At 41.3% G+C, this 10908-nt stretch overlaps 1 non-coding gene across 1 annotated transcript; it reads left to right on the top strand.

The window, feature by feature from the left end:
• Nucleotides 1-1399: 1399 nt before the first annotated feature.
• LOC147352390 (U6 spliceosomal RNA) lies at nucleotides 1400-1506 on the top strand. The gene has a single exon (XR_015148539.1). It is a non-coding gene; the product is annotated as a U6 spliceosomal RNA (small nuclear RNA).
• The last annotated feature ends 9402 nt before the right edge of the window (nucleotides 1507-10908 follow it).

Here is a 10908-nt window from a genome sequence, read left to right as displayed (position 1 = left end):
GTGGGTTTTTGTTTTGTTTTGTTTTTTAGCCTTTGCTCTGTGAGAGAAGCTCACCTCTGTGTATTCTTGTGTGTTCAAGGCTGGAGATCACCCTCCAGCCCCATTACCCCCACCTCCTGGAGAAACGGCTTTGATTATCTTGCTCTTTCTCCTTCGCTCTTTTCCTTTCTTCCTGTGTTAGAAACCGTCTGCCCACCTGATGGCAAGTCTCACCCTCTGGTGGTGATCACACAGCCCGCACTGTCCTGACCTCAGCACCTGTGGGGTCTGGACTGGGCTATGTTAACTCTTTAGCTGCCCTTTGGTCTGCCTGTGCTCAGGAGCCGGTGAACTGCTTAGGTGTCGGTCCTCTGCCAGTGGCGAGAGCGAGGCCTGCTGGCGGGGACTGGAACCACCCACCACCAGTTCTGAGCCAGGAACCCAGGTGGGAGCAAATGTTTCTAAACTAGGAACTCTCGGTGCGTGAGGAGGGAAGGGGTCGGCAAACCTTGCCCTTCAAACCTGGAAGAGATTTCAAGTCATTTCCTCCAACTTCTGCATTTTACAGATGGGAGAACCAAGGGCTAGAGGGGGTGGGGGTGGTTTCCCCAAGACCAACAGGTGGCTCTCAGCAGCGTTGCAAATCAAGTCCCAGCTTCTCTTTTCTGCATCAGATGGTAAAACACGTTGTTGCTCTTGGGCAGCTGCCTCCAGTGAGGGTGGGCATTTGGTCTCACTTTTTTCAGAACATGATCTTTCTCATGAAAGGTATGTGGGCGTAGGGCCATGACCAACGTCTCTCCTCCTGTTTCCATCACAGAATGTCAAAGCCTTTAGGGTAGTCATTTCCAAAGCGTGGGGCTCACACCACAGGTGGGAAGTACAGGAGATGATTTCAGTACCTACCCACTTTTTAAACTTTAAGAGTAATGTGTTTATGTTCATGTGAGTTAGGGAAGTATATAAGTAGACACCAAATCTATTCGTGTTCATGATGTTTGTATATGACTACTGGGGTGGGGGCTCAGAAACTAAAAATGTATTCAGTCAATAATAGCATGGGTGATTTGTTAATTGGGAAAAAAACATACTATATAAGCAAGTGGCTGAAATTCTGGAAATGCTGTCATGGAGAATACCAACAACTGGGAAGAGATTTAAACCTGGGATTTGCTGGTGATGAAAAAAACACACGCTCAGCCTCATTAATCACCAGAGAAATGCAGAATAAAACTAGAATGAGATACAACTTTTCTCCTTTCAGTTTGGTAAAGATCATAAATTTTGGGGACTTCCATGGCGGGCCAGTGGTTAAAAGTCTGCACTTCCACTCCAGGGGATGTGGGTTTCATTCCTGATCAGGGAACTAAGATCCTGCAAGCCACCTGGTGTGCCCCTCCAAAAAAAGATTATGAAGTTTGTTCTCACTTTAGCAGCACATATACCAAATTTAGAATGACACAGGGAGGATTGGCATGGTCCCTGGGCACAGATGACATGCAAATTAATGACAAATCTCGTGGGTTGTTGTATGAAAAACTAATCAAATTAGTATTATTGAGAACAGGGGCTCTTTACTGAGGAGGAAAAAGGAGAAAGAGAAAGTGAGATCATTGAGAGTAAGTAAAAATTCTGTCCTCCTGAATATTAACTTCAAATCTCACTATAAACTCATGACATAATTTAAATATGTATTGAAAAGACCTATAAATAATGACCTGTCCAAAGCAATAAACACCTCTACCACGATGACTGAAGTCTTCAAATGCCGTCTCTCACTAAGAAGTGCTCCCATCACCGGAGCACTCTGGAGAAACAGCTGATTTTATGTCTGGGACAGGGGATTTATCAGATAAGCCTGAAACATCTTGTGAAACAAGAAAGCAACAAAGTTATCAGACTACTGGAATGCTGTCAAAAGGCCTCAGAAGTTACCTTGAAGAATCTCCCTCTGGCCAAAGATGGGATGATTTGAATGTCAAGAAGGATAATAACTGCAGTAGAACAAAATCCCTAAATACACTTAAAATCCCTGAATTTATCATTACGCTAAAAACACTCCAAAACAAAAGCAAACCTCATTGGTTGCTGCCTTCAAGGATACTAGTGAACCAACTCATTACTTTTAGAAATTGGAAATAAAGGTAAAAATCAAGTAGTCATTATGTGTTTCCTGCATGAACTGTACCTCTGGGTAAACAAATAGTTGATGAGGGGAAATTTCTCTGCTATGAGAAGGAATGATGGCATTGAACAGTATTTGCAGTCATCATGAAGGACTGCTAACATCACAAGAAAAGACACGATGACATGATTGCCCTCTCAGGCAAGAAGACAACACCACTTACAAAGCAGTCCTGTTGCTGTTTAGTTGCTAAGTCACATCTGACTCTTTTGCGACCCCATGGACCGTAGCCCGCCAGGCTCTTCTCTCCATGGGATTCTCCAGGCAAGATTACTGGAGTGGGTTGTTATTTCCTTCTCCAGAGGATCTTCCCAACCCAAGGATCGAACCCATATCTCCTGCATTGGCAGGCAGATTTTTTATAGCTGAACCACCAGGGAAGCCTCACAGAACAGTCCTGCCCGCTTCCCAAATTAAATCTGATCAGGATTCTAGATCTAACTACCAGTTCACAGGAGGGACATATTAAAAGATACCATGAGGTTCCTAACAGCAAAATACAGACTGGGAAACTCTACAGGACAAACCATCTAATTTCTTTAACAAATAAATCTCATGGACAGAAGAAGGATGGGTTGAGGAGACATGGAAGGAGAGCTTTTAAAAAGAGGCTTATAGACTGTAATATGGGGTGTTTTGAACCCTGATTCAAACAAATTGCCAATAAAATTATGTGATAATAGGGAAATTTAAGACTGATATTTGATGATATTAAGAAAATTTCTTTATTGAAATATAGTTGATTTATAATGTTTTAAAAAATTTTTTAATTAAAATTTTAATTTCTGCTGTACAGCAAAGTGATTCAGGCATATATGTATATACATTCTTTTTCATACTTTTCCATTACGGTTTATCACAGGATGTTTGATATAGTTCCCTGTGCTATATAGTAGGACTTTGCTATTTATCCATCCTATATATAATAGTTTGCATCTGCTAATACCAAACTCCCAATCCACCCCTTCCCCACGTGCTCTCCCCCAGGCAACCGCAAGTGTATTCTCTATGTGAGTGAGTCTGCTTCTGTTACCTATAAATTCCACCTATAAGTGGTCACACATGGTATTTGTTTTTCTCTTTCTGACTTTCTTCGCTTAGTATGATAATTCCTAGTTATAGTCACAGTTCAGTTCAGTTCAGTCGCTCAGTCGTGTCCGACTCTTTGTGACCCCATGAATCGCAGCACGCCAGGCCTCCCTGTCCATCACCAACTCCCGGAGTTCACCCAGACCCACGTCCATCGAGTCAGTGATGCCATCCAGCCATCTGTCGTCCCCTTCTCTTCCTGCCCCCAATCCCGCCCAGCATCAGAGTCTTTTCCAATGAGTCAACTCTTCGCATGAGGTGGCCAAAGTACTGGAGTTTCAGTTTTAGCATCAGTCCTTCCAAAGAACTCTCAGGGCTGATCTCCTTCAGAATGGACTGGTTGGATCTCCTTGCAGTCCAAGGGACTCTCAAGAGTCTTCTCCAACACCACATTTCAAAAGCATCAATTCTTCGGTGCTCAGCCTTCTTCACAGTCCAACTCTCACATCCATACATGACCACTGGAAAAACCATAGCCTTGACTAGATGGACCTTTGTTGGCAAAGTAATGTCTCTGCTTTTCAATATGCTATCTAGGTTGGTCATAACTTTCCTTCCAAGGAGTAAGCGTCTTTTAATTTCATGGCTGCAGTCACCATCTGCAGTGATTTTGGAGCCCCCCAAAAATAAAGTCTGACACTGTTTCCACTGTTTCCCCATCTATTTCCCATGAAGTGATGGGACCGGATGCCATGATCTTCGTTTTCTTGAATGTTGAGCTTTAAGCCAACTTTTTCACTCTCCACTTTCACTTTCATCAAGAGGCTTTTTAGTTCCTCTTAACTTTCTGCCATAAGGGTGGTGTCATCTGCATATCTGAGGTTATTGATATTTCTCCCAGCAATCTTGATTCCAGCTTGTGCTTCTTCCAGTCCAGCGTTTCTCATGATGTACTCTGCATATAAGTTAAATAAGCAGGGTGACAATATACAGCTTTGATGTACTCCTTTTCCTATTTGGAACCAGTCTGTTGTTCCATGTCCAGTTCTAACTGTTGCTTCCTGACCTGCATACAGGTTTCTCAAGAGGCAGGTCAGGTGGCTGCATTATTTCATTCTTTTTATGGCTGAGTAGTATTCCATCATTTGTACCACATCTTATTTATCCATTCATCTAATATGGAATCATTGTTAATTTATTGAGTTGTCACCTAGGGATCATGATTATTTTTGTTAAGATTCCTTAATATAAATACATACTGAATTATTTACAGATGAAATGTTTAATGTTGTGGGATTTCCTTTAGAATACTCCAGTGGTGGTAGGAAGAGGATAGAAGTTTAGATGAAATAAGATTGGCCATGAATTCAAACTGGGTGATGGGCAATAAGAAATCCTTATAATCATCTTTTTTTGTATATGAAATTTTCCACAACAAAATTTTTTCTAAAAGTTGAAACATCCAATTTCAGTAAAGGTCTAGAGAAATGGTCTCTTTCATACACGACTGATGTGAGTACAGATTGGTACAGGATTTTTAAGGACAATTTAGCAGTGTCTATCCAAATGTCCAGGGAACATGCACTCTGACTCAAGAATTCCACTTTGGAGAATGTAACCTAAAGAAATACTCAACAAGGATGTTTCCTGTGACATTGTTCGTGATTGGAAGAAAATGGCAAGTAATGACAACAGCCATCAATAGTGCATATTTCAATAAACTCAATAAACTACTGTTAGCATTTGCAGGAGTAGGCAAACACCTGCAATGTCTGTCAATAGGAGATGTTTGAATAAATGATGATATATCTATACAATGGATTGCCATGAAGCTATTAAAAATAATGAGGAAGGTCCATACCTGTGGTAAAATAAAAAATAAATATTTATTTTTTGTCTGTGGCTCAGGGTTCCTAAAACCCTTGGAATTTATTGTCTATTGTAAGTTAGTGAGATGACTCCAGATTGGGGGCTAGATAACTTCAGGATGGGGACCCGTGGCCAAAAAAACCAACCACAAGATTAGAGGCTTAGAACGTTCAGTGACTCCCCTCCCAGACTAGGGAGGCGAGAGGACCTGGAGATTGAGCTTCATCACCAATGACCAGCGATTTAAACTATCATGCCTACATAATGAAACTTCCATAAAAACCCCTAAACAGCACAATTCAGAGAGCTTCTGAGTTGGCAAGCATATCCATATCCCAGGAGGGTGTGAGTCCCAACCCTGTGGGGGTAGAGACTGCTGCACTCAGGACTTTCCAAATCTCCCCTTATGTGCCTATTCACCTCACTGTTCATTTGTATCCTTTGTAATAGTACATATAATGTTTTCTTGAGTTCTGTGGGTCGTTTCAGCAAATTATCAAATCTGGAGAGGGGCATGGGAATCCCTAGATTTGTAATTCACTGGGCAGAAGTGTAGCTTGGGCACCCCATTTGTAGTTGACATCTGAAATAGGGAGTCCCTTCCAAAGTGGCTCAGATGGTAAAGAACCCACTCCAGTTTTTTGCCCGAAAAATCCCTTTGACAGAGGAGCCTGGCAGGCTACAGTCCATGGGATCGCAAAGAGTCAGACACGACTAAGTGACTAACGTTTCATTTTCTGAAATAGGGGCAGCCTTGTGGGACTGAGCCCTTAACCTGTGGAATCTGACTTTAGGAAGTTGGTGTCAGAATTGAATTAAACTGTTCGTGTCTGAGAATTGTAAAACTGATTGGTGTCAGAAAAAAAAAGTCACACAATGTGTATTGTCATAGAAAGATATCTAAGACCTATTTGAGCTTATTTTTTTAATAGCAAATTTTAATTCATTGGGAACAGTGCAAATTTTCTTATTGTAAAACAAAATGTTTACAAAGCCACAGTAATAAAAACTGATGCTTTTTCCCATAGTCCAGTGGAACAGAATACAGAGCCCAGAAATAAATCCTTACATTATGGTCAAATGATCTTTGAAAACAAGTTCCAAGGGGACTTCCGCGGTGGTTCAGTGGCTAAGACTGTGCTCATAATGCAAGGGGGCTGGGTTCTATCCCTGGTCAGGGAACTAGATCCCACATGCTACAACTAAGACCCAGTGCAGCCAAATTAATTAATAACTAATTTTTAAAAGACAGGTAAACCTAATTTTTTTAAAAAATGGACAAAGGACCTGAAGAGACATTTCTCCAGAGTAGATAGACAAATGGCCAACAAACATATGAAATAATTCTCAATATCACAATCATTAGAGAAACACAAATCAAAATGACACTGGGATATTATCTCACAACCCATTAGGATGACCACCAGAAAAACAACATACAAAAAAAAAAAAAACACAATTGTTGGTGAGAATGTGGTGATACAGCAACACTTCTGTGCTGCTGGTAGGGATGCAAAATGGTGCAGACACTATGTAAAGCAGTGTAGAGATTCCTCAAAATGCTAAAAATAGAAATATGATCCAGCAATTCCACTTCTGGATATATATTGAAAAGAATTGAAAGCAGGCTCTCAAGAGATTTTTGCACACCCATGTTCACAATAACCAAAAGGTGAAAGCCCAAATGTCCACCAATAAATGAATGAATAAAGAAAATGTGGTATATACAGGCAATGGAATATTAGTCAGTCTTAAAAACAGAACTCCTGTCACATGCTACCACATGGATAAGCCTTGAAGATGTTATGTTGAATGAAATAAATCAGTCACCAAAGGGCAAATACTGTATGCTTTTACTTATATGAGATATCTAGAGCAGTCAACATTATGGGAACAGAAAATAGAATGGTGGTTGCGAGGGATAGGGGAAGGGGAAATGGAGAGCTGGTGTTCCGTGGACATAGAGTTTCGATTTTGCACGCTAAAAAGTTCTAGAGATCTGTTACACAGCAATGTGAATACAGTTAACATGATTGTACACTTAAAAATGGTAATGAGAGTAAAGTTATATGTTTTTATTACAATTGTTAAAAATAATAAAACACTTAAGAGGTGTAAGACTTATACATTAAAAACTATTAAACATCACTGAAAGAAATTGATGAAGACCTATCCCATGGTCACAACCCACCTGCCAGTGCAGGAGACACGAGAGATGTGGGTTCAGTCCTTGGGTTGGGAAGATCCTCTGGAGGAGGGCACGGCAACCCACTCCAGTATTCTTGCCTGGAGAATCTCATGGACAGAGGAGCCTGGTAGGCTACACGTCCATAGGATTGCAAAGAGGCAGACATGACTGAACTTAGCACGCATGTATTCCATGGTCACAAATTGGAAGACTTAATATTGATGGGATGGTAATATACCCCAAATTGATCTACAGATTCAGTACAATCCCTATTGAAAGCTCTGATTTTCTTTTGCAGAATGACAAACTGATCCTGAAATTCATATGAAAATACAAAAGGCTCAGAATAGACAAAACAATCTTGAAAAAGAAGAAAAAAGTTGGAAGACTCACACTTTTTGATTACAAAACTAACTACAAAGTTACAGTAATCAAAACAGTGTGGTAATAGTGCAAAGATAAATGGTATAGATAAATGAATAGAAGTGTGAGTCCAGAAATAAACCCATATGTTTATGGTCAATTGATTTTCTGTTTTTCTTGAAATATAGTTGTTTTAAAATATTATATTAGTTTTAAGTGTACAACATAGTGATTCAATAATTTTAGGTTATACTTCATATCGGTTTTGCTGGTTTAGTCACTAAGTCGTGTCTGACTCTTGCAACCCCATGGACTGTAGCTGGCCAGGTTCCTGTGTCCATGGGATTTTACAGGCAAGAATGCTGGGGTGGGTTGTCATTTCCTTCTCCAGAAGATCTTCCTAACCCAGGGATCAAACCCAGATCTCCTGCATTACAAGCAGAATCTTTACCTACTGAGCTACCAGGGGAGCCCTGGTAGCTTCATATTAAGTTATTATAAAATACTATAAAGTACTTCATATTAAGCCATAATAAAATATTGGTTCTATTCCCTGTGCTGTAAATTATATCCTTGTAACTTCTTTATTTTACACCAAGTAGTTTGTATCTCTTTATCCCCTTTACCTATCTTGCCCCTCCTCCTACCCCTCTTCCCCCAAACTCCCTGGTAACCACTAGTTTGTTTTCTGCATCTCTGAGTCTGTTCTTGTTTTGTTATAATCTTTTGTTTTATATTTTATTAATTAAAAAAAATTTTGGCCTCACTGTGTGGCACATGGGATCTTAGTCTCCTGACCAGGGATCGAACCTGCACACTCTGCATTGGAAGGTGAAGTCTTAACCATTGAACCGCCAGGGAAGTTCCATAGTCAGGAGATGATTCCAGGAAGCAGGAGTGAGGGAGAGGGAGACAGACAAGAATGGAAATCCAATAGAGAGCCCATCATGGATTGGTTACCACTGTGAACCAACTGTCATTCCTCTTGAAGATCCCTGAGCAACGATGCAGAGTATATGCCTCAGACAGGCTCTCCAAAGATAGGAGCCTGCAGCATTTATTAACCAGTTCCCATTTCCACCAGCCATAGGTGCCCCAGGGATAACTTGCCCCCTGTAGAAGCTTCCATCTGAGATGCTTGAGAAACATCCTAGGGCACAAAAGTGGAGAGTAGTAGGGGTGGGTGTTTGCAGTGAGACCCCAACAGCCATGGGAACTATCTGCTGCACCTGCTGCAGAAATCCACGATGGGCCAAAGGGAGGTCGCACAGAACACAGAAAGGGTCTTCAGACTGGGGACCTGAATAGGTGCAGCAAGCAGAAGAAATTCAAGAAATGCGATTGGACAAGTAAGCTGGGGTCAGAGGAGCCATTGTGAAGAATCTGATATGCCAGGTTACAAAGTTTAAACTTGATTTGCCAGTCTCTGGAAGTTAATGAGCTCAACAAATATTTATTGAATGAATGAATGCCAATAACAGATGCACCTGGGCCAAACCAAAGCTACTGAGATTTAGAATCTAGAAAATTAGCTGTATGACCTCTAACCTCTTTGATCTTCCATTTCTGTCTCACACTACCTTGACAATAACACCTTCTTCACAGGGTTGTGGTGAGAAATTAGATGCAATCAAAGCCATATGGCCACTAGAAATGTGGACTCAATAAATGTCAGCCACTCTACCCTTGCCCCCATGATGACCCAAAGCCAAGTAATAAAGCTGAACTATCCACCAGCTAGAGACAATGAAGTTTGCTCCTGGGATCTGTTTACAGAAGATGAATGTTGGCATTTCTGGCTATATTGGTCCTCGTGGAAAAAAATTAGTGGTATTGGTAACCACTTCCTTTGACCAAAAGGGAATCCAACTGCTGCTTTAATTAAAGGACAGAGTTGAAACTATCCTCCCAGGGAAATTACAAATTCAGAAATTGATGCCTATAGGAACTTATAGGGTTTTTTCCTTTGTATTTAAATATGAAAACATCCTCCAATCAATATGCTGTTGACTAGGGTTATCTGTCTCTGCTATGTTGCATTTCTCCCCCATTCTGAAACCTTTTCTTTTTTTTTTTTTCTGCACCATGCAGCATGCAGGATCTTAGTTCCCCGACCAGGGATGGAACCCACACCCCCTGCAGTGGAAGCTCAGAGTCCTAACTATTGAACTGCCAGGCAAGTTGCACCATTCTGAAATCTTGTTGTTGTTGTACAGTTGCTCACTCATGTCTGAGTCTTTGTGACCCCATGGACTACAGCACACCAGGCTTATCTGTCCTTCACCATCTCCCAGAGTTGCTCAAACTCATGTTTAATAAGTCAGCAATGCCATCCAACCATCTCATCCTCTGTTGCCCCCTTCTCCTCTTGCCCTTAATCTTTCCCAGCATCAGGGTCTTTTCCAGTGAGTCGGCTCTTGGCATCAGGTGGCCAAATTATTGGAGCTTCAGCATCAGTCCTTCCGATGAATATTCAGGGCTGATTTCCTTTAGGATTGACTGGTTTGATCTTGCTGTCCAAGGGACTCTCAAGAGTCTTCTTCAGCACCACAGTTCAAAAGCATCAGTTCTTCAGTGCTCAGGCTTCTTTATGATCCAACTCTCACATCCATACATGGCTACTGGAAAAACCATAGCTTTGACTAGACAGACCTTTGTTGGCAAAGTGATGTCTCTGCTTTTTAATACGCTGTCTAGATTTGTTATAGCTTTCCTTCCAAGGAACAAACATCTTTTTTAGTTTCATAGCTACAGTCACCGGTGGCAGTAATTTTGGAGCTCAAGAAAATGAAGTCTGTCCCTGTTTCCATTTTTTCCCCATCTATTTGCCATGAAGTGATTGGATTGGATGCCATCATCTTAACAGAGGCCAAGATGCTTGTGAACTCTGTTTGATGGAAAACCCCTGCACTGGCTGGCTGTGGACACTGAAAGCGCTTCAGTCCCTCCCAGTGGACAAAGATAGTGGTGGCCTCAAGAAGGTAGGGACAGTGTCTTCAAAACATGAAACAAAGGTGGGAGAAAAGCAGCAGCTTGAGGGACTAGGTGAAGGACTGAGAAATCACAGGAGCTGGACACTCAACTCACGTATTTGAAAACATATCCATTTCCCCATGGCAATCGGTCACAAACAGTAATGAGTCATACCAGTGACACACCAAATTAAAAAAAGAAGAAAGAAAGAAAAAGGAAGAAGGAATGTTGGAAAACTGAGTAAACACAGACTTTGTCCAGGAAGGAAATGCCAGAGTTGAGAAGTCTCAGTGGGAAGCACATTAGCTCCCAGCCTGGAGTG

The sequence above is a fragment of the Bos grunniens genome, chromosome 19, assembly GCF_055505025.1.
Source record: "Bos grunniens cultivar Pamir isolate PY7600 chromosome 19, Bosgru_T2T1.0, whole genome shotgun sequence".
NCBI lineage: Eukaryota > Metazoa > Chordata > Mammalia > Artiodactyla > Bovidae > Bos > Bos grunniens.
This window is presented reverse-complemented; position numbering and strand designations above follow the sequence as displayed.